General features: G+C 43.7%; 1 protein-coding gene across 8 annotated transcripts in view; it reads left to right on the plus strand.

The window, feature by feature from the left end:
• The window catches only part of PCSK5 (proprotein convertase subtilisin/kexin type 5), a 416,215-nt gene that overhangs the window by 44,485 nt on the left and 349,546 nt on the right, over positions 1-22,184 (plus strand). The gene's annotated exons all lie outside the window — the stretch shown is intronic.

The raw sequence follows: 22,184 nt of genomic DNA on the forward strand, positions 1-22,184 counted from the left end.
ATGGAAACCCCTCAAGGGATCCTATTGGGTTCACCACAAAATGTATCTTGAAGCTGTGAATCTATAGGCTTTCCTGTCCCGCTCTCCCGCCAGCCTGGTTAATCCACCATCAGCTTTAACCTGCCTGCACTTCCACTCTGGTTCTTGCATAGCTGTTCTCCACACAGAATGAATTGTTTCTCCTTCTTCTTCTTCTTCTTCTTCTTCTTCTTCTTCTTCTTCTTCTTCTTCTTCTTCTTCTTCTTCTTCTTCTTCTTCTTCTTCTTCTTCTTCTCCTCCTCCTCCTCCTCCTCCTCCTCCTCCTCCTCCTCCTCCTCCTCCTCCTCCTTCTTTCTTTCTCTCTCTCTCTCTCTCTCTCTCTCTCTCTCTCTCTCTCTCTCTGTTTTTGTTTTGGTTAATCCTCAACTGAGGATATTTTTCCATTGATTTTTAGAGAGAGCGGAAGGAAGGGGGAGACACAGAAAGAGAGAAACATTGAGTGAGAGAAAAATAATGATTCGTTCCCTCCTGCACGCGCCCTGACCAGGATGGGGGATATGTGCCCTTGACCGAAATTGAACCTGTGACCCTTTAGTCCGTGGGCTGACGCTCTAACCACTGAGCAAAATCAGCTAAGGCTTATAATTTTCTCTGAATTCTCTTAGAACTTACATCATTTTGTGGTGACATACATGGTCCTATCTCATTTTAGTGCAGACAGCGGGGCAGCCGGAGGGAGAGACACTGTGTGATAAAATGAAAGAGGCATTTACTGGGCTGGGTATTTAGATTCTGGTCTCAACTTTTACTACTCACTAGGAGTTCCTATTAGCATGTCACTCCTCATTGGGCTTATTTCACTTGTAAAACCATGGAGCAGATGAACTATTTTCTAATGTTCATTCCAGTCCATTAATTGCCATCTTGAGCCAATGTCACTTGTGATTTTACTGTGGGTGCATGTTTCCCATCAGATGTGCCCTTTTCAATATTCTCTTTTCTAGTGTCTTTCCAAACTTTCTCTTTCTACCTCTCTGCCCCAAACTTAGAATATTTTTTAGCACATTCACTTCTCCCTCTAGACACTGTTTTGCCTGAAAGAGCTGATTTTGCAATGAGACTTGAGAGTAACCTGCTCAGTCTTGAAACAGATATAGACTTTACCTATTCAGCAATGTACATGATAAATGAGGAACACGTAACGTTGCTTCTTCATTTTCAGAGTCCATGTCCCTCACGGATACAGGAGTCTGATAATGAGAACAGTAATTTTTATTACTGATGTTCATGAATTCTACAAGGCAGTTGTAGATAGCAAAGAAGTTGTACATAGTACCAGTTCTTCTAAGGAATTACGTACTTTATGTGTATTTTGGAGGAATGGAAAACCTTCTAAAATGTCAGGAACAATAGAACAAGTTTTAAAAAGCCTGACCATGGAAATTAGAAGGTAGAAATATAGTAAGAGGGTGTTGGTGGTGGTGTTGAGCTGGAGATGGGAAATAGAAGAGGCCAAAAGTAAAATCAGATGGGATCAAGGATGGACACAATTAATGAAAGCTTTTGGTGGATATAAAAATCCATTGGCAAAGCTAAGCAAGCATTATCATACCTGAGTTTGTCAAGCCTGGGTTGCCATTCCTCGCACACTCCCCCGCCCCCAAATGTGCAAAATAGCAGCCAGTGAGCAGGTGAGTAACCAGACCGTGTCCTTGGACCACATTTGCTAGGCCCCAGCTCAAGGGCAGCCTTTGCTCTACATGGGATGTTACCAAAATGCTTTTCAGACTCATTCCTTGGACCAGCCTGAAGCCCCTTTTCAACCCATTTATCCACAAAGAGAAAAGGATGAAAATGGAGACCTCTTGGAGGATGAGGGGAAAATGGATTCATTTCCTTAATGCAGGGAAAACTGAGGTCTCCCAGGAACGAGGTAGCATGAGAGAGAGGGATTCGTTTGCTTTCTCCATGGATAAATTTGAGAGCTTGCTGCATACAAAGAACTGAGTTAAAACTAAAAAATCAGACCTAGTCATTGCCCTCATGGAGCTTGCCGTCTAGTCAAATCTAAAGTCCAGGCCTGAACCCCGCCCCCCCCAATTTTTCAGCATCAGTTTCCATGTGTATTATGTGATGCTCAGTTGGTTCTGACCCCTGGCGACCCTGTGAGCCGGTGATGTCCTTGGTTTCCTGTCTTCAGCAGCCCTGCTCAGCTCCTGCAGAATCCCGCCTATGGTTTCTTTTATAGAGTCGATCCACCTCATATTGATCTTCCTTTTTTCTTGCTGCCTTCTGTTTTTCCCAGCATCACTGACTTCTCCAAAGAACCCCGTCTCATGATGTGCCTGAAGTAGGACAGCTTCAGTGTCATGTTTGCCTCTAACGATGTTTCGGGCTTAGTTTGCTCTAGGACCCAGTTGTTCGTCTTTCTGGCAATTCAGGGTCTCCCTAGAGCTCCCCCCAACACGTATTTCAAATGAATTGATTTTTTTATCATCCTTCTTCACTGTCCAACTTTCACATCTGTATATAGTGACTGGGAATATGAGGGTGTGGATGATCTTAGCTCTGGTCTCTAATGACACATCTGTGCTCTTGGCAATCTTGCCTGGTTCTTCATCGCTGCCCTTCGGAGTCTCAGCCTTCTTTTGACGTCTTGGCTGCAGCCTCCATTTAACCTGATGACTGAACCGAGGGAAGCAACATCTCTAACAGTTTCAGTGTCTTTATTGATAATTAGTTTCTATACCCAGACCCAATGCTGGCAACACTGCAAAGTCGAGACTTTGGAAGGTATCAAGTAATATCTTTTTTTTACAAGCTTTTCATGAACACACCTCAAGTTTATAGTTATACCCAGGGCTGGCAGATAAAAGAACAAGATTTAATATGAGCATGTCCCAAATATTGCATGGGACATACTTACAAAACATTATTTGTTGTTTATATGAAATACAAATTTAACTGAGTATCCTCTATTATTGGTAAGTCTGGCAATCCTAATTTATATCTAAATCCTTTTGAGATTAGAATTAGGAAAAAAATCATACCGATACTGAGGCATTGGTACAGGTGGTGAGGCACAGCTCAGGGTAAACACTGACCAAAATCCCAGTATTCCATGACAACAGTAAGTCAGGAGATGTCCCATGTTCCCTATACCAGGAGCTGTTCCTTGAAAACATCATCAAAATAAAGGAACCTGCACTGGAATAATCACCACTGAATTTATCATATATGTATGTTGGGGCATTTAGATTGGTTTCCCAGTGTATAATAGTACCTGCAATCCAGCTCTTAAAGTGGCCCCACCCAGGATAGTTGCTTCTTTGTTGTTTGGTTCAGCCCCTTGTAAAACATTTCATAAACTGCTGCTACTGTCCCTCCTCTCCCCTTCCTCTTCCTTCTCCTCCTCCTCTTCTTTTGTATTCAACTACAATAGACTATAACTTTATATTAGTTTAAGCCGTGCAACATAATGATTTGATATTTGTATACCTTGCAAAATGATCACCACAATAAGTCTAGTTAATACCCATCATCATACATAGTTATAATTTCCTTATGATGAGAACTTTTAAGATCTACTCACTTAGCAACTTTTGAATGGGCAATATAGTATTATTTACTATAGCCACCGTACACACAATGTCCTTGATTTCAAGAGGCGAAGCCAATTTTCTCTGTGTACCTGATCCTTAAACCTCTATAGTTGTGTGTGTGTGTGTGTGTGTGTGTGTGTGTGTGTTTTGGAGATGGGGCCACTACAGCTAACCCAGGAGCTGCCACAACAGGGACATTTCAAATGAAAACATCTAGTTAGTCCTTGCTGGTGTGCTCAGTTGGTTGGGTGCCATTCTGTGCACCAAAAGGTTGTTGGCTTAATCCCCAGCAGAGGGTGTGCAGGTGGCAGCCCATCGATGTTTCACTCACTGTTTCACTCAGTGTTTTTTCTCTCTCCCTCTCCCTAAAAAATCAACAAAAATATTTTTAAAAATAATAAAATAAATGAAATCATTTCTGTAGTAGCCTTCTGTCCGTTGTCAGCTTTCAGGCTGTATGCTTATAGGCAAAGCAACACAATGTGAAGATCTGTAGATTTTGGAAACGTTGTAAGTGGGGTGGTCGTAGCAGTGCTCCCTCACAGGAGAAAGTTCCAACCCCATAGGCATAAGTCCTCACCGGCAGTGAATATTAACTGCTCGCAGCAGGGTCGGAAGTCCAGCCTGGCACCGAATCTGAGGTGGCTGAGTTACGCCAGAGGGCAAAGGCTCCCTCTGTAGACCCCAGTGAAGAGAGTGAGATGAATCACCGCTACATACAGCTGGCTTTTTCCAGTTTCATGGCGGCAGCCCAGACCTTGGGGACCGTGGAGGTCAGCTCACTGGAAATAGGACTTAGGAGTGATTTCCCCCCGAGCACCAGTTCCAGCCCCTGCACTGTGAGCTACACAGTGGTGGGGAACTACGAAGCCATGCTGTGAGGGTCGGCTTCTCCGATCATCACTGGATAAGTAGAGCCCATGTGCAGCCTCGTGTGTCTAATTCAAGTCTGTAGTTGAGCAAACCCTAGGAAGTGACAGGCACAGCTCTGCCTCTGCGGAATGATTTACAAGCTCCGAGTCTGGGTAATATGTGCTATGACGAGAAAAGGGTAGTCATAGGAGACATGATACCTCACATCTTTTTAAGAATGAACGGCATATGTTTTTTTATTAAGTATTTAAAAATCTTCATTGTATTATGTATACACTTTAATTATAATAGATTTTCCCAGCATTTCATTAAAATGGTTTTCAAACATTCAGCAAAATTTAGGAATTTTAAATGAACACCACAATGCTTACCATCTAGGTCCCACCATGAACATGCACATACATCCTGTATTACATATCTATGAACCTGTCCATCTTTGTTCAGCTCTCAGTCCATTTTGGATGCATTTCTAATACATTACAAACATCAGTCTATTCCCACCCCGCCAGATACTTCAGCATGCACGTCGTCACTGTATTTGTTTTCGATGCTTTCTTTTGATGTAACATTTACATACAATAAAACTCACATCTGTAAACTATGTAATCCTTGAGTTTTGACAAATCCACACATGTGTAACCTGGACCTCTTTCAAGATATAGATTGTTTCCATCAGCCCAAAAGCCCCTTCCCATCAGATCTCTCCCCTCAGAGGCGATCACTGTTTTATTTTTCTCTACCATGAATTAGTTTTGAAGGGCTTAGGTTTTTAATCAAGGTATAACTTACAGAGTAAAATTTGTCCATTCTGGTGTACAGTTCTATTAGTCTTGATATAGTTGTATAACCACCACCACAATCAAGATATAGTATGATTCCATCACCACCAAATATTCTGTGCTGCTTCAGATCCATCCTCTCCCCCAGCCCCAGCCTCTGGCAACCATTGGTCCGTTTTCTGTTCTTACAGTTATGCCTTTTCTAAAATGTCCTGTGCATGGAATTATATATGATGCTGGCTTTTGAGCCTGAATTCCTTCACTTAGCATAGTACATTTGAGATTTCAACTATGAGGTTGTGTGTGTCAGTAACTGGTTCCTTGTTATTGCCGAGTGGTAATCTTTTGTATGGATATACCACAGTTTGTCCATTGACCAGTTAAAGCACATTTGGTTTATATCTGGTTTGGGTGATTTTGAGTAAAGCTGCTATAAACTGAATGGAATATGTTTTTAAGTCTGCTATAAGGTGAATTTGCACGATTCAGTGTTTGTTGTGTTTATTTGTAAATTCTCAATCTACTGCCAGACACGAGACAAATGCACAGTCGGGTTGCTAGAAGTATGAACTGAATGATTTGGAAGAAAACTGTTTAGCGATTTCACTGCAATGAAGTTTGCAGCTTATAAATCCAGGTTGTCAGTATGCATGACAGTACATTTTGCATTTTCGACTTTGGGAACCTGAGGAAAATATCATTAAGTGAATTTCATAGTCTAAAATGTCTGTCTTGTGGGCAATTTTGTTTTCAAGTGGGTTTGGAGCACTTTCCTTTCCTGGGCAGGACAGATGTTTTAGTTTCCCAGTATCATCTCAGAAGCAAGCATGTATAATCCTTATGTTCTGAGTATCACAGGTAAAGATTTGATGGTGAGGAAGCAACAAAAGTGAGATTGGGGGAAAAGGGATATGGGAGAGGGGAGCGCTCCAAGAAGCAGTAACAGGTCGCCAATAAATGTTTCATGGGGTTGCTCTGTGGCAGTGGTGACGCCAGGTCAAGTTGCTTAACAGTAAGTCAGGTTGATGCAGGGTTTAGTTAGCCGAGAAACTGACGAGAGGATGAATTTCACTGTCGGATTGTGCTCTTGTTCTGACCAGAGATCAGAGCCAAATGTAAGAAGCCGCGGCCAGGTGCCCACGAGGACGGAACCTGTTTGTTAATTCTTGCTTCTTGCATTTTCTGGGAGAGCAGAAACAGCTTGGTCGTTTTATTTACATGCATGCACACGTGTGTATTGTGTTGGAGATAGCAAAAAACCAACAAACACAATACTTGCTTCATTCATTTACTCAATTATTCAAAAGGATATAGTAACCATCTATCAAGTCCCCACCCTTTGAAACTGTAGTCAGAATAATCAGATCTGAGGAAAAGAAAAAAAAAAGTGGTTTCTGTCACTAGTATCTGAATTCAGGGCAGAGATTGAATTTTAGGAGCCCCAGTAGAGTCCTTTGGGATAACCTTCCCTCCCTTTTTTGAGCTAAGAATAGAGAAGGAAAAGCTATTTTGTGTTCAGCATTGCACCGAAGATGCTCAACTGATAAACTTCAAATAGGAATAAAAGGCCATCTGAACAGGTTAATAACTGGTCGTTGTGTGGCTGAACAGTACATGGAAACATAGAAAACCAAGTGGTTTTGCAACATACCTGCTACTTTGTTCCTGGAAGGCCTATTTCCCCTCTTATGCAAAGTTTGGATGAGGTTTCTGAGATAGTCATCCGGGAAGCGCTTTTATTTTTTAGGTACATTGTTGTTCAGATGAGGTTCATCAGTCACTTTAACACTCAAATAGCATCAATAATCCCTCTCTGTGTTTGTAAACCTGGATGGTGCTTACGGATTTATGAGCGCGCAAGTTGGTTAATGAACCTCTTGGGAGGGAGGGCAAATGCATCCTTGAAGAGCTCCCTCCTGTGTTGCAGGAAGCTGATGAAGCACCCAGGAAAACACTGCGGTGCTTTATCCTTATTAGGAGGATGGCTCTGCTACAAAGTTATTGAGTTACAGTGCCTTGGCTTCTTTCAAGATCAAATTTTCTCATAATTGCAGCTGTTAGAATGGCAATTTGTTACACTTAAAATGCTTGCTCGCCAGAACTCGCTATTAATGAGAGGGAAGTGGGAGCTTGGCTGCACTGATCAAGTGGATTTGGACCTCAGGAAAACCGGAGGGAAACGCATGCATGCCCATGGAAGCTTCCCGAAGCCACGTCCCTCAGCACATGGGGAGTGTGGCCTGAAAAGCTGCCCTCCTCTTTCGCTCCAGGGCTTTCTCCACTGGAGACCAGGTCTGTGCAGCAGTTGCCAGGGAGGCAGGAAAATTATGAGAAAGCACACTAAAATGTTACTTAGCAGTCATTGCCTACCCATCTCGGAAATGCAGTCTATTTGCATATTCTATCTGAACTGTGCAGCTTCTCCCTCCCTCCCTCCCTCCTTCCCTTTCTTCCTTTCTCTATGTCTTTCATCTTCCTTTAAAAATGGGTTGGAAATGGTTTAAGTGCTACTCTAAAATTGACTGGATCCTGATGAAAACTTCCACGGTATGGCTCAGAGTAATTCAAAGTCCATACTTTGAAGGAAAAGCGAATGTTATGAAGCCCCTACAATATTCTGACCCCTGGCTCTGTGGGCGGCATGGACATCCTGTCACTTCATGCTCCTGACAAACTTTTGAAGAGGAGTTACTTCTTTTTAGGAAATAGACCTGGAGGGGCTGGGTAGCTTCACCAAAACCCTTGCTGGTTTCGCTGTATGACGCTCTCTCCTTCGTTTCTTTTTCTTTTTTTCTGACACAGATAAAAAGTAGGAGGGTGAAAAGTAGCAATTAAGGAAGATTAACATTAGGCTGGGCCTTTCAGGCTTGGCTGCAAAGTCAGCTTCCCTCCTCCCACTCTTTAAATCCCCTCTCACCACGACACACACTTTAAAGGCATTTTTATTGATTTAAGTAATTCTAAATAGCTTAAAACACTCCAACTTTTGTTTCATTTATTTATTTCTATTGTTGACAATATTACAGATGCCTCCCATTTTCCTCCCCTTTTACACCCCTACCTATCCCCGCCCAGGCCTTCACCACCCTATTCTCCATGTCCACGCACACTTTGGTTTTAAACTGCAGCCTATACTTAAATCAGTTGTTACATACTTAATTGGAGCCAGGGTATGACTGCTCCTACTAAAACTGAGAATAAAAATAAGAATAAATTTCTGGCATGCTTATTATGTGACAAGGCCCCACTTTGTACATAGTAACTCAGTGTTTCCCAACCTTTTCTTTCATTATTGTCCCCCTCAGGAGAAAAATGAAATGAAATTTAAATTAATTTCTCTGTAACAAGAAAAATGAAATACTAAGGACTAAGTTTCTGTCAGACAGTTAAGCTTTAAAGGGGCACAAACCATTCTAAATGTCTAAGATTGTTTTCGCCTTCCAAGATGCTAATGTTCTTATGGAGAATGCAGGACTAACTCATCATGTGATGCTCTTGAAAACCCTAAGCATTAGGTACCGTTGTTAAGTGTACCCATTTTACAGACGAGAAAACAAAAACCCTGCGAGGTTAAGTAGCTTGTTCAAGGCATAGATAGTAGCCAAAGCTCTCAGACTGTACCCTCTTCACTCTGACACTGCCTCTAGCTCTTCAGTCATTCGTAATGGTGGCTGCTATAAAGCATACTTCAGATCCAAAAGAGTAATCTCTGATAGCATTACAATCAAGCCTGTCCCACTGGCCTTGTTTGTTACCGCCTGGTTGACTTACATTTGAGTTCTGGCCTTGACATTCTTTGTAATTCTCAGCATGAGTCCTTGGTTCTTTCCCCTGTCTCAGCCCTTGACTGAGCTCTCCATTATATTATCTACTTTAATCTTCTGGATAACCCGTGGAGTGAGTAGGCGTTTATTACTCTCATTTTACCGAGAGGCCACCAAATTAGAAAGCCTGCCTAGGGCTACAGGCCAAGTACACTACTGCCCGGACTGGTTATATCCCAAAGCCCATACCCGTCTTGGGTCACTTCCCAGACAATCTCCCCCAGCAGTGTAACCTCTGGGTGGGCTTTCAACAGCTCATCACACATTTGAACATGTATTCATATCCTTCAAGTGTTTCAATGAAATAATTCTAGACCCATGGACAAAACAGAATGACTCACATTTACCTTCTGCAAAACCTAAGAGGTTTATCGGAAGAGTTCTGCATAATTTAAGGTGCACACTGCATGGAAATATTAGAACGCTGGCTCGGAGGCACAGCTGCCTGTAGATCAATTAAAAAGGAAGATGAAATACCTTGGAACTTGGGCAGGATTACAAGAGATGCAGTTTTTCTCTTGGTGGCCGGCCTCTTTGAAGTCTCTCTCTCCTGTATCTTTACATCTTTTTGTTCTCAGCATCCTCATAGTCTCTTCCTCAGCAAATCTCAGGCTGACTCTCAAAGCCGTAATTCACAAGTTATAAAGAGATCAATAATAGCTCAAAGCATTATTTCTCCCCAGAGCATTTGCAATTTGGCAGAAATAGAAGCTTAGGGGATAGAATATTAAGGAAGATGATGTGGCCGTGGGGTGGGGAGGTCCACAGGAGGGCCGTGCTGATGCCCTGCCCTGGCGCCCTCCCAGGTGGCTGTTGTCTCTAGACTCAATCATAGGCCTGTTTCTCAGGTTCTAAGTCAAATTGAGTGTTGGGTTGAGGCTATTTCCTGTATACTAGTACATACACACCTTTTCTGGTTATTGTGTCTTGTTATGAAACCAGATCTTAACTCAGTCCTGGCAGAAGGATGTGGGCCGAGTGATGAATGGGATGGCTTCTGCTCTTGGCACCTCAGGGTGACTGTGTGGGTGGTCTCACGTGCCTTAGTTTCTCCATCTGTTTTAGTGGAAAGGATCGTAACATTCTTGGAGATCACAGAACGGAATGTGCTGTATAAACACCAGGCAGTGTTGTTACAATAAATAGCAAATTAGTGACTCTAGCTTAAATTTCCTACACTTGATGACTGTGGGTGTGCCCAAGAATCAGAAATTGTTGCTGGGGGCGGGGGGGGGGGGAACTTAGAGGGGACCCTTCCTCCTATTTTCTGACAAAAGAGAATTTTAGGATTTCGCTACCATCTGTTGAGAAATGCAGCCCTGCTTCCCCCTGTGAAAGGCTGACATGGTGGCTGCAGTCAATTCTGCGTCCTCCTCATTAGCCGGCTTGTTAATATCTGCTTCAAGGCTTCTAATCTGTGTGTCTAGCTTTTTTGTTTCTAAGTCTAGTTTTCACAAATCTCATTTTTTTAAAAAATTTAAAATATTCTCTTGAAATACATGGCAATATTAATATTAGCATTTCCTGTTAGGCAACAAGAGACGAAAATGTCATTGTTTTTATAGTTTGGCTTCCTAATGCAAACGGCCGTGTACACATTGAGAGTAATTGCTTGCTGGTGGTGGTATGGCATGACCGTCTCTAAGGTAGTTCTGTTTTGAGGGATTCTGTTCTCAGCATCCCACCAAGGATCCAGAGGTGGGCCAACCAGTCCTCCTCTCTCACCTGAGAGAGATCATTGATGAGAAGGAGGAAAGAACAGTGACCTCGTGCCAGATCCTAGATTTGCCCCGTGCGGTCATTTATTAGGAACAATGTCTGCCCTGTCTAACTGGATTGTTGTGAAACTCAAATGAGATTTGAAGCTGTTTTGTTAAACTTGAAAAAAATTATGTAAAAGTAACACATTAGCAACAGTAAGCGTAAGGTCTAAATTGGGGTGAACCTACTGAGCTTTCTGTGACGCCTGGGTTAGAACCACCCCCTGAAAGTGACCTGAAATACACTCAGCTTTGACCCAGTCTGGGCTCGACAGTGGTCAGGATGTGACCGCTTCCAGGTCCTGTCCTAGTTGGAACAGAGTGGAATTCAAGAGCGGAGAATGAAGCAAGTGATGAGGACATTTCACTCTGTCTACGTAACAGTGGCTTGCTCAGCCTTACTATAAACTACAGCTGAAGGAAATGCTGCTTTCTGAGTACCCAGGCCTATCTCCATGGCCTGTGCAGCGTGGAGACAGCTTGGTTGAATGGAAAGGCATGAGCTTTAAAGGCCAAAAACATCTTCAGGAACCAGGCCCCTCATTGACTCGAGACTCTCTGGGCCTCAGCGTATTCGGTTTTGCAGGGTTTTTTTTTGAGATTGAGATGATTAATGCCCATGGGAAACTCTGGGCCCTTGGCTTAGAGATAGAAGAACGAATTCCCTATCTTTCATTGATAGTGAACATGTGGGCAAATGATGTTTGTTCTATGAGCAGAGATTCCCTTCTCTATAAAATGGAAATGATACTAAGAACTCAGAGTGGTGAGAAGGTTACAGAGGTAGATTTATGCAAAAGACTTGTAAAGTTGAAAGCAGTATATTCATTCATGCTGAACTTCAGTCAGTCAGCACTAAACGTCTACTTTGGACTCCTGCCGATGGGACTTGGCCCTGTAGAGGCAGACAGTCGTGGAAGCTGATAATTATGGCACACTATAGTTAGACCTGTGATGGAAGTGTGCCCACAACAGAGAGAACCTTGAGAAAAGAGTGTCATTATGTGGGGACCATGGAGTATCTTCCCAGAGGAGGTGAGACCCTTGAGTCAACTCCTAAAAGAATGGAAATTGGCCTGTGGACAAGAAAATTGAAGTGGCACAAGACATTCTAAGGGAGAAGCCTGGAGAAGCTTCACGTGTGCGAGAGGGAATGTCATTGTTTAGGCCACATTTCATTTTGGCTGGAGCTTAGGTGGAGGGGTGGCAGATAAGGTGGGGAGGCTGAGGGGAAGAGGCTGATAGGGTAGGTCCCCTAGGAACCGGGTCTCAATGCACTGCTTTTTTTATGCTGAAGCATGTGGCTTCATCTTACAGGTGTTGGGGTACATATTATATATATGTGTGTGTGTGTGTGTGTGTGTGTGTATATATATATATATATATATATATATATATATATATATATATATATATAATCTGTGAAACTATAGAACATTAAAAGGATATCCACTCCCCAGTTCACTTCTTACCTAGTCCCCCACGTCCAGCCGTTGTCTACATTCCAGTGGTGGCTGGGCTTGGGGCCGACTCTGTGGCTACCAGTATAGTGCAAACTGAGATATTTGTCAGGCCAAGCTTAAGAATCCTTATGAGAATCCACTCCCATTGGTCTCATTTGCAGCAATAAACATTCAACTTGAAGATCATTTAGTCAACACTTACCGTGCACAGGGCACAGCACTGGCTAAGGGCAGGGGAGAAATAAATATGAGTGACAACAAAGCTGCCTTTGCTGGAGCACTGGTACGGGTTTGGCATGGTGGTAAGTGTGTTACTTGTATGAACTCATTTAAAAGTTCCAAAGACCCACTGAGATGGGATTTGTAGTCCCTATTCTGGATAGAGTAGAATAAGCCAGGGTTGCACACACGGCTAGTTTTAAGAGGAGCTAGGATTCAGACTTGTACCCAGCACCAGAGTCCATGCTCAAACTCCTACTTTTGGTGTCTGATGGAGACAGATGTGGACAGGACTAACTGTACATAAGGTGAAGCCTTGGAGAGTGAAGGAGCTTGTAGCTAATAACATGGGCCAAGTTAGGTCCTTTTTAAACTGTAAAATAAAAATAAAATGGACAAATCTTTTTTTTTTGCGTACATATCTTAAATCATAGGTTGGAAGAATCAATCACACAGTTGTCACACTGTGACATGCTAGCACACTGAAGGGGGGAATGAAAGAGTGGGAAGGAGTAGGATTAGTTTGAAACAACCGGAGGTCAGGGCAGTTCAATAGTCTGGACTTCCAAAGGAGTGAGAAATCTAAGAGGTCTCCCAAAGCTCTGTGGGCAGCTAATCATTGAGAGGAAATGGGGGGAAAAGCAAGGCAATAGAGAGAAACCATCAGAGGGAAAAGCCAGATTTTAGTACGTATTCAGGGAAAACAGAGGGAATGTGACCATGGCATAATTAAAAAAGAGCAAATACAAATTTAAAGCTCCAACAATTACCAAGCAAATCTTGTTAGATTATAGGCCAGTTTATGCTTTTTATATATCACAGGTTTGCTGTGGTTTATTATTCCTCCAAAGCCTGCTTACAGCAGCGCAGAAGGCCACAGGTGAGAAGCAGGCATCCTCAGGACCCCTGCCGTGCGGGGCTCCTTAACATCCAACAGCTGTTTCCCAAGAGCCTGTGAGGAGCTCCATTTTCTGAGAGGTCCCATGATAAGTGATCATCTCCCAGAATTTTGAGATTGTCAAGGGGTACAGCTGACATCAGGACAACAGGTTTGAACTGCCATGGTCTTTGTCCAACGGGGACATCTGGTCACCCTGGTCAGTGGTGACTAAGGCGCTCTCCAGCCCCAGGTTGTTAACTGGCCTGTAAAGGAAACTGAAATACGTATGCAATCAATTAGAAGAAGAGAGGAAAGTGGGAAAGTGCCAAAGGACTGGGTCAGGCAGCAAAAGCCTGGAAGAACGGCCTTTTGTTAATCAAGCAAAAGAGCTGTGCGGCTTAGTAGCGTCCCTGATTCCACCAGTTATTGCTGCAGCTGAACTGAATTGAGTCTTTGTGATTGGACTGAGCCTGAAGTCCAGGCCTCCCAAGTGCATCTAGTGCCTCTTATGTAGCTTTCTCTCCCACTCGTGGCACAGATGGTGGGACTGCTGTAGCCCTGCACACAAGTGACCCAAGATTGCACTGACTTGCTACAGAGTAATTTAAGCTTCAGAAGAAATCCAAGAGATACAAGGCTTTTCAAGGAGTTCGTGCCACCAACATTTCCTTTACCGTTAATTGACCCATCAGTGTTTTAGAATTCATTCTCTCATTGAATCATTCAAAGCTAACTCTCCAACATGGCAGCCACCAGCCACACATGGCTGGTACATCTGTGGAAGTGAATTTTTAATTTTACTGAATTAATTTTATTAACCTTCAAATTAAATTTTAGAACTTATACTTGACTCAGTAATTTAGAAAGCATTTAAGTGAATCTGCAATCTCAGCTGTCAAATTTATGGAACGTTAATAGAGATCAAATATTTCCTATAAAATTTGGCATCTGAATCGAGATTGTTCTAAGTATAAAATATATACCCGATTTCAAAGACTTAGGACAACAATAAAAAAAGAACATGAAATAGCTCATTCATAATTTCTATATTGCTTACATGATGAAATTATAACATTTTGGCTGTGCCGGGATACCGTGGAGATACTGTGGGTTCGGTTCCAGACCACCACAATACAGCGCGTCTCCCAACAAAGCCAATAGTCACCTTTTTGCTGATGGAGGGTAACAGCTGTGGGTGCAGTAAAGCAAAGGGCAGTGAAACAAGGTATGCTTGTACCGTGTTAAACGATATCATTTAAATTATTTCACCTGTTTCTTTTTGCGTCACCCACGTGGTTTGCAGTCTCTTTTGATTGGGTTGCACGGATTCGGGTACTAATGACCTGCAGTGCCTCTGGTGCTGCGTTCACCGCAGACAGCAGGCGCGGACAGACGCGGTGAGGTTACCGTCCTGGTAAAGCACACAGTTCCTGTGGGGATGGGAAATAAAGCGACACACTGAGATAATCAGCATGAATTCAGATTGTGGTAAGTCCTGGGAAGCTGTTATGCAGTCTGAGGCTTCAGTAACCAGGGAGGGAGCCACATTTAGAGTGTGGTCAAGGGAGGCCTCCCTGAACGAAATGACGGTTGAACCAAGACCTGGAAAGTTGAGGAGGAGCTGCGAGGGATCATGGAAGGTTTCTTAGAAGAGGAAATCTTTGATCTGGGTCCTGAAGGGTCCTGTGTGCTTCCCTTAGCTTATTCAGAAAGACTTCTTGTGCTACTGGGTCAAAAGGAGGATGTAGAGAAAGCTCCTGGCTGGAGACCAGGCCGGGCAACTCGAGCGGCTCAGATCCAGCTGGGCCAGCGCCCAAGCAACCAGCCAGCACATGGGGAGAGAGTCTGTTGGCAGATTCATCGTCCTGGAGCCAGCTGGCCGCTCGGGGCTAGCCATGTGACAGGGTGGCTCTTCCATTAGAATCAAAAGCTTTCAGTTTGACAACTGGGTATTCACAGCAGATTGCATGGTGAGGTTGAAATTGTGGTGCTGGTTTGTGTGTGCTCCTGGCTCCCCCATGGTGCCTAACCTTGGAAAGGGACAGAACACACTGGGATAGATGGTCATTGTCATCAGTTCCCGAGGCCTCAGCAGAGACTGGGAAGTGGATCTGGAACCAGTATTTGTGATGGACACACGTAACTTGTCTCATCTATAGAGAGTGGCCCTTTCAGTGGGTGTCGGGGAGCTGGTAAGCCATCACCCCTGACTGGCTCAAATTGAAATAGAACCAACGCAAGTGATGAGTGGTGACAGAGGTCTGAATGGGCCCCTTGACGGACCCAGTGCTCGTTTCATAAGAAGCTGTGTGTGTGTCATGGTTAATCTCATAGGTTCTGGGGGGCAGATCTTGTCTGAACCCTGCTGTGCCGATTACTGGCTGTGAAACATGGGCAAAGAACTAAGTCCTCCTGGGTCCCAGGTTCTTCATCTGTAATGATGTCATGTACACGATGCCAACCAACTTCCCAAGACTGTTATGAGGATTAATTGAGAAAGTTTAGACACAGTGTCTCACTCACAGAAAGTGGCTATTATTGTTATTATTATTGGCATTCTTGTCATCATTCTCCTTTTTCTTTTTAAACATCATATCAGAGCAAAGTTAAAATATCAGATTGGGCCATGGTTCATGGGTTGGCATTTTGGGGCTACTTTTTCTGACACAACGTGGCGAGAGATCACTCTCCTAACACCATTCTGGGGGAAAATAACATCATCTTGGCTCCTCTTGGCTGCAGACATTGGCAAACCCATGCAAATCGCAGCTCTCCTCTGAAATTGTTCACATTTCCAGGTCTAACAATTTACAGTGAATCTCTAAGGAGCTTTTTGTTTAAAATAAGTAACTTGGAAGAATGAGAGGGAGGCATCATCACCTGAGTCATCTTGTTGACAATGTCTGCCACACAGATCATCTTGACATTTAGTTTTTGAGTGGTTCTTAGCCAACTTAAAGAGGCGTAGACTTCGTGCCAGGCAAGGGAGGGGTGGGTAGTGTAAGAGCATTTGTTTGAGTTCATTTTTAGTTTGAGTTCATTTTTAGTTTTGTTTAAAGGATAATTCAATGATTATAACGTAGTAGGGGAAAAATGGGTTTAGGAGCTGTTCTAAATCCCAGCTCTGCATGGTCTCATTGGTAACCTCGGACACTGTGCTTAGCCTTTTAAATCTCAGTTGTTACCTTTATTAACCTTTTATTTTGTTGAGAGGATTGGAGACTATCCAGGTGGCGTACCTGGGACTGACATTGTGGCTCTTGGTGAGCAAGTTGACTGGCACTGGCGGCGGCACTGCTCTCCTGTCTCGGGGGTCAGGCTTACTGATGGATGGGGTAGGATGGCACAGGCCAGGAGACCAGGACAATCTAAATTCCATACTTAGGTGGGTCAGATCCTAACCGGGTGGAGGTCCTTTGGCCAGAACACAAACAAGTCAGGGTTCTAAGAATTCCTTCTATCCCAATGTTTTTCTTACCCTTGGTGTTTTTACCCCAAGACCAGGAATATTTACACTACTTGACTAATGTGCTTGAGAACTTTGATAATGTTCTTGGAACACTCTTCCTGACATTATCTCAGTGTTCTTCAATATTTTCAACACACCTTGAGATAAAAGCAATAAAATAAAACTTGGATGTAGAACGCAGCTGGAAATAAGGATGCCAGGAGTGGGAGGAGGAATGTGCGGGCAGCACAAGCCCACCTACGACGCTGCCTTCTCCAACCCCAGGGTCAATGCTGCGTTTGCACCTGGGATGCTTGCTCCTTGATACTGGATGGTTACTAGGTGTGTGCGCGTTTTTGTATAACCGAGGCATCAAGCCCACGAATGCCGATGTGTGACTAAGCGCAGGAGAATTTCGGTTTGCTGAGTGCCATTATTAACTCATGGTTCATGGCACCTTCACGTATTAAGTCCTCACTGCTTATCTACTGTATATGTGTAATAAGGCTCCTTCCCTGTAGGCCTATATTCCAGATCTACAGTTTGTTGTCAAATTTTAGAAAGCCTAAAGTTTGTTTCAAATGGAACCTTGTATCTTCTTGCCACTATGTGTGTGTCTGGGGGGGTGGGGGGGGAGGGAGGGGTCATTATCCATATTGGTTCAATTCCATTTAAATGCCAAACATCGAGTATTAGACTCTGTAATGGTGGTCAAAAGGCAGGCCTGAGAAGAGGAAGACCGTTTTTTTTTAAGCACAAAAAATAAATTGTAACCTCACTTGGATTCAAGTTCCTCGTTTGTAAAATGAAATAGAATCTAGCTGCTAGATGATTTCTAAGATCTCTGCCCAAAAGGCAAAGAATCTGTGGAGAGGCTGCTGCCTGGGGCATGCCATAGGCCTTTCTCACAGGCTTATTGGTGACTGTTTGCCAAGACTATTTTCCCTTAAGTGTGTGAAGCAAAGACTAATGGTGTAGAAAGCTAGCTAGCCGTTTGCTTTTCAGCTGAGACCCACTTAGGAGGAAATTCTTGGGAAAAACAATGTTCTGAACTCTGCCACTGCCACCCAAGGGCACAGCAGCAATGTGGTTTGCTGTTAGGAAGTAGATGCCATCATGTAAGCTATGGAGGGCACATTAAAGGGACAGCAGAGGGTGGATGCAAGGTATGCCGGTATAGAAACAGGGATCTGGTCCCTGCCCTCAGAGGGTTCTCCCTGTGGATGCCAGGTGGGCTGCTCTTCACCCTAATCCCCTGTGTCAGCCAGAGCATCTAGAACAGTGGTTCTCAACCTTGGCTACACATTAGAATCACCTGGGTATCTTTTTAACATCCTGATTTCTGGGCCTCATCCTCCAGAAATTGTTTCTTTGTTACAAATGTTGTGGCCCCACCCCATAACAAACAGAATTTCCGGAGGATGAGGCCCAGAAATCAGGATTTTAAAAAGATTCCCAGGTGATTCTAATGTGCAGCCAAGGTCGAGAACCCCTGATCTAGAAGTTACTCCAAGGTTAATGCTTCAGGTGCCTATCAGCAGGTGCCGAGGCACAGCTGTGAAGGGCGATGTTTCTTCACCCTGGATGTATGTCAGAGAAAGGAGACATCTCTGCAGAAGTGCTTCATGGAAGTCAGGCTCAGCAGGTGGGTTCCTGGCTGGGAACTGGCCAAAATGCCTAGCGGAGATTGCTGACAGTGTAGACTGGGAAACAAAAACTGACCATTTCATCCTATTCAGAAGGGAATGGGATAGACAGAGAGTGGAAAATGACATCATGGTCGTCACCTGCAATGCTTCCCTTGAAAATGGCTTTTTAATAACTACTCACAAATAGGATATTATTGGCTACATTACTCAGAAAGAGCGACTCCCTATCCCACATGGGAATGTGTTCTTGGGAAAGAAAAATCTTGCCGTAGAAATAGTTGTTTTTGTGATTTGACATCAGTTGCACATGGACCCACCCATGTTTGAATGTACATTGTGTCCTTTGGCCATGCCAATAATCATGTGACAAAGCAGCCCCCAGAGTGGTGGGGAGATTGGAAAGGAACTGTTTTCTACCTAATAACTACCACTGCTCTGCACTTTGGCTCACAACACGATGAGGTAGGCAGTACTGAGATAAGGCCGGCCATTCGGTCAGGTTCCGTAATAGGTGTTGCTTCCTAGAATGAAATCTAGAGCCATCTAGCTTTGTCTCTGCTATTTCTACCCAATAAACCCTGTGGAACCATTCATCACTCTAAGATGTCTTTACATAAAGGAAAAATAGTTCTGCCACTGCATGGCCTTTGGTCCTGTCCATCTGAGTCACAGTTGGTCTCGGCAAACAGAGAGACTCCAGGAGGAAGGAGGTAATTCATCTTCTTTTGTTTTACTGCAAATACAAGGTGGTAGCTTTTAGCCAGAGCCTGGAAGCATCTTTGATGCGCTTTCGATGTACAGCATTCACCAGTACTCCTTTAAGATTAGGGTTCCTGTTTTCTGTATTGTTGACCCACTTCACACAACACAGTGTAGAGAGGTTAAGAGCGTGCTGGTGCTTCCAAAGGGTTACAGGATAGAACATTTTAGAGCAAAAAGGGACCAAGGGCAGTCGTCTGTCACTAAGATATTTGCCCATGTTAGAATAACTCCACCCACTGGGCTGTGAGCACCTGGAGGTCAGGGACCACCCTTTTTAAAACTAAGGCTGCCAGCTGTTGACTAAATTGTCTTCCCTACTCCCCAAGTCAGAGGCAAGTTGATGGATTTGCTGATAAAATCCCAATGCCTGGCATCCAATAGGAGCTCAAAGGTGTGTTGAATCTAACTGATCTGAAAGCTTAGCAAGCACCCCCTATATTGAGTAGGTGTTGAGGTCAGTCTCAGGAACAGAGGCCAGTTGATCCACGGTCTTGAATGCCAGTTTGTTACAAAGTCCTGCTATATGCTTCATGCGCTAACAGGCAAGTTAATTCATTTAGCAAATACTTACCAGCACATCTCTTGTCAGCCAGGTAATCTGCCAAAAGTTAGGGACCCCAATATAGAAAAGAGAGTCTCTTCCTTCTAGGAATGTACTAGTATGCTTTCCTGGAGAAGCCTGACAATAGATAGTTAAAATGCTTTTAGTAAATAATGGTTGTGGTAGAATTAAGCACAGGATGCGCAGGAAGCACCACAGAAGGAAAGAAACCCTCAGTGAGAAGGTGCTAGGATAAAAGAATTTACCTACTGAGGTCCCCTGGCATGACCACAGAAAAATGAAAGAAATGAGGACCAGACTTTATAAAATCCAGCAGGGAAATTATTAGGGATTTCAGTAAGCAAGATATGAGAAAATGAGGGTCTGAGCTAAGGTTATTGCTGTGGAAGTGCTGAAATGTGGTCAGATCTGATCCATCTCACAGAGAAAGACCAATTCCCTTGTCAGTGGGAGGAACCATCTGGTATGGTTTGCGGAATTGTCTTGTAACCTTCTTTATTATGAGCTTATTTAATTATAGTATTACTCGAGGCCCGGTGCATGACATTTGTGCACTGGGGGATGGGGGTGGGGGGTGGGGGGTGGGGATGTTCCCTCAGCCCAGCCTGTGCCCTCTCGCAGTCTGGAGCTCTTGCAGTCCAGGACCCCTTGATCTTTACCACCCGTGGGCAGCGGAGGTGGGAGAGGCTCCCGCCACCACTGCTGTGCTCACCAGCTGTGAGCCCGGCTTCTGGCTGAGCGGCGCTCCCCCTGTGGGTGCGCACTGACCACCAGGGGGCAGCTCTTGCGTTGAGCATTGGCCCCCTGGCGTCAGTACGTGTTATAATGACCGGTCATTCTGGCGTTCAGTCAATTTGCATATTAGCCTTTTATTATATAGGATAGACATTGCCTACTGCCTTTTCTCAATGTGACTTTGGTAAACTCTAAGACATCTGTGATTCTTAGAATTCTTCTGTGGAGGGTCTGGAAATCCACCTGCATGGGGAAGCATCATGGCAGACTTCAGTGGAACGCTGGCATTAACATAGCTTTCCTGGCTTTTCAATCCTCAACCCAAGGCTCCTGCTGATTACACCGTAAGGAAAAAAAAAATAGTTGGAAAGTTTATTGGCACAAAACAAATAATGAAAAAAAAATCTTAAAAACAGGTATAATTTTTTAAAAAATAATCTAGATGTCAGTTCTCAGAGGTTAATACTAATTGTCTTAATACTAAACAAAAAGTAGGTCTAAAAATGACAGACTCAGTAGAATTTAACCACATAGTTATCTCAAAACCTTTGAGTTTATCTTTTCTGGGTTGAAGCAGGACACTTTATTCAAGAGATAGCCTACTTTGGAGGGCAAGGAGGAGGGGCCAGGAACATTGACTGGCATTACATCTTACAACCTCTGGGATGTAATCACTGATCTGGCCAACCCCCATATGATATCGCAGGGGGAATTGAAAGCTGGATAGCAGAGATCTCCTGATTTCTAGTCTAGTGTTCAAAGCTTCTGCCTTCAGTGTCACACTCTGGTCTATTGGGCCTAACCTCAAGCCTGACGCTCTTGGGCTAATGAAAGATGTAAGGTCTTTGTGGCATAGTTTGGCATGCCGACACATCACCGTGGTTGCAAGGTGGATTTCCTTGTGTCGGGACCTGCTAAGTAGTTGACATGAATCAGCTCATTCCCTCTTCAGATTCAATTATCTTCCCCATTTGACATTCAGAGGTTGGCCTGCTTTTCAGTGGATGAGCAAGAATTCCCAAACACACGTTCTGGGGACTCCAGAAACCAACTTTTAATCAGTAACCATCATGTCTTCCTTTATCTCATCTTGTCAATTCATTCTAACTCGGAGCAGCTGGGTAACTAAGGATCTTGGCTACGATGAGTCAGGTTTTTTGTTTTGTTTTGTTTTGTTTTTAATTTGGGAAATTTTCAGGCCTTGAACTTTATGTGCTCTTAAATTATAAGTTAGAAGGTTGCCTTGAGGGGAAAAAGGATTTCTATCATCACTGCCAAGTCTGTGCTAAAAATCCTTTTCCCTGATTCAGATTGTATTTTTCACTCATCAGACAATTCTCCTGCCATTCGTAGACCCAGTCTCTTAACCCATTTAAAGGTGCTTTCAGCTGAGTAATTGAGAAACTCCATAAAATTCCTGGAAAATAACCTCCAGTGTTAATGCCATTTTCTATCCTACTTTTTTCCTCCTTCTCTCACTTTTCTCCCAATAAAGCATCTGGTATAGTGAAATGATCAGCTCTGACTAATCTCCAGGCACAGAAATGTTTGATGTGGAGAAAAAAGATGTGCTCCCCCAACCCACTTCATCAACTGAGAAGATATTTTAGAGGCCAGCTCCTGTGCTCCATAGAAAGAAACATGGGCAT

Source organism: Myotis daubentonii, chromosome 11 (assembly GCF_963259705.1).
Source record: "Myotis daubentonii chromosome 11, mMyoDau2.1, whole genome shotgun sequence".
NCBI lineage: Eukaryota > Metazoa > Chordata > Mammalia > Chiroptera > Vespertilionidae > Myotis > Myotis daubentonii.